Genomic DNA, 2965 nt, shown 5'->3' with positions numbered 1-2965 from the left:
CATTCATCAATGATTTGTGTTTTTAAACTGAACCACGTAGACAGAGGGGAAAGAGGTTACAGAAGATTGAAGAGGCAGGAAAGTCTATGGGAAAGTATCCCTTCACTTATTGAATGATAGAATTAAATTGAATAGATACAGAGGGGTCTAGGGAGTTCTCCGGGAGGCATATTTCCAGCAGAAAGGAACAGCATGAATAGAGGAACATTTTGTTTATTTTGGGTCATGCCCTGGCAATGCGCAGGGATTACTCCTGGCTCTGTGCTCAGAAACTGCTTCTGGCAGGCTCGGGAACCAGATAGGATGCTGGAAATTGGACCCGGGTTCATCTGTCTCAGCCATGTGCAAGGCAAATGCCCTGTCACTGTACTATTGCTCCCACTCTCCCAACAAATAAAATTTAAGACGTTGAAAAAGGAGTGAAGGGCCAGAGAGATAGTATGGAGGTAGTGCGTTTGCCTTGCATGCAGAAGAATGGTGGTTCAAATCCTGGCATCCCATATGCTCCCCTGAGCAGGAGCGATTTTTGAGTATGGAGCCAGGAGTAACCCCTGAGCACTGCCGGGTATGACCCCAAAACCAAAAATAAATAAACAAACAAATAAACAAAGAAATAAAAAGGAGTGAAGTACTTATGCATGCTAAAATGTAGAGGAACCTAGCCTAGACCTGGGCCTAGGATTTGTACAAAAACCAAGATCTCTAACCCCAGACATCTGACTTTGACAACTGTGACTGAGCAGAACTTCTGGAACCATGCTGAAAGACTATATTCTAGGTTCTGTCCTAGGATCTGAGCAAAAACCAAGACCACTAGTTACAGAAGACTGATTGCAACAATAGCAATGGAACAGAACTCCTAGAACTGTAAAACAAGAACAACAACAACAACAACAACAACAACAAAAACCTCTCTCCTAGCCTTCATCATATGACCTACGCAAATAACAAGATCTCCAGGTACAGAGGCGGGATGTCATCACCCACATCTGAGCGGAAGGTTTCCTGGCACCATAAGAATATCTTGTGGTGTGTAAATCAGTGAGTATGGAGCCTGTAGTTGTTCCCATGGCAGTATGCTTCAGGGGCAGGAAAACCCTGTATCTCCAGGGATCTAGGCCAAGGAAATTTCCATTCCAATTTCTCCAATATTTAATGTGCCTATGTAAAAGAAAAGAAGAAGAAACACAATCCTTTTTTTAAGAAGTTGCTGGCCTGGTTTTGATTTTTTGTTCTTGTTTTGTTACCTTTTTCTTCATTTTTCCCTTTCTTCTTCAAAATAGATATTTATAACACCTAGTTTTTTTTTTTTGTTTGCCTATTTTTTTCTTTTTTTTTCATTTCTTCTCCCATGTTTTTTATTATATCTCCAATAGAACAACATTACTGAAATCAACTTAATCAGCCTCATAATTTGAGGAGGAAAAATGGATGGTACCAAGACCAGACAGTCATATGTTCATTTGGAGGAAATAAAAACTGGCATGAATACCAAATCCAAAATCAACGACAACAGAATTGATACCCAATCTACAACAAGGTATACAGGGGGGATCAGTTGCACTAGCATTACAGGGGTAAAGGAGGGAGAAGTGGGATACATGCTGGGAACAGAGGTGGAGGGAGGACAACACTGGTGGTGGGAATGCGCTCATTCATGGTCACTATATGCCTCAAATATTACTGTGAAAGAATTGCAATTCACTTTGACCACAATAAAAATTTAAAAAAAAAGTAAAAAAGAAAAAACACTACAAAATAAAAAGAAATGTAAAGGAACCTCAAAAACATGCTAAGTAAAAGCAACCATGTGCAAATGGCTGCATATTATATGATTCCACTTACATTAAATTTAGGTACATCAACAGAAAGAGTAACGGGGTCATGCCAGAGGCTTTAGGCAGGGGAAAGGGGGAAGTGGTTACATAATGGGGTCAAGACTTTCTTGTGCGTGATGACAGTCATGATGACAGTTGAAACTAGGTAGTGGTAATGTACCATGTAGCATTGCACAATACTACAAATATACTGAATCATGCTGTCCTGTTCCTTTTTTTTAAAAATGATTAAAATGCTATGCGAATTTCACCTTGATAACTTTTGTTGTGATTGAGGGGGCATTCCTGGAGGTGCTTCAGGGTCACTGGCCACCCCTATGGGTTCTGCGGTTGCATGGATGGAACTCAGAGCCTCACATTCATGCGCTACTTTGGACCATTACTTTGACTCTTTTTTTTTTAAAAAAATGAATGAACATAACAGTAATTTTATAATCACCTTTATTATGGGTGATAGCCTCAGTGCTAGAAGCTGAGGACACAAAGAAGACAGAGGTTCCTGGTTTATGGGGTTTCCAGTGCAGCTGGGGTAGCGGCCAGGCGGAGAACTGTGCAGAGGTCAGAACAGAAATGCACCGGAAGGCCAGAGTGATGATACAGTGGACAGGGTGCCTGTCTCTCATGTGACTGGCCTGGTTTCAATCCCTGAACTATATATGGTCCCCTAAGCACTCCCAGGAATTTTCTTCCCTGAGCACAGAGCCAGGATAATCCCTGAGTACACCCAAAAGAAATACATTGGGGTGCACAGTGAGGGCACCACGGAAAGGCACATTCTGTTCCAGTTGGTAGTGTTGTCCTTGACAAGTATCATGTGAGCCACGTAAGTTTCTTCTGGGGGCACAATCAGCAGTGCTCATGGGCTATTCCCTGTAGTGCTGGGGGACCATACAGGGCCAAGATCTTCCTGCAAGAAATGTGTACATGTCCCGCCAGAGTCAAATAAACCATGGAAATTTTTGTGGTATTTTTACTAGAAAAAATAGTCAAAAAAGGAAAAACAGTTGAAATGATTGTTAGTGACATTGTCGGAGAAGGTGTCCCGCAAGCTATGCTCAGAAGCTTGGGGGCCCTGCCTGGCAACATTGACAATTGGTTGGTGGCCCAATATAAGGATCAGAAGCTGC

Source organism: Suncus etruscus, chromosome 10 (genome assembly GCF_024139225.1).
Source record: "Suncus etruscus isolate mSunEtr1 chromosome 10, mSunEtr1.pri.cur, whole genome shotgun sequence".
NCBI classification, from domain to species: Eukaryota; Metazoa; Chordata; class Mammalia; order Eulipotyphla; family Soricidae; genus Suncus; species Suncus etruscus.
This window is presented reverse-complemented; position numbering follows the sequence as displayed.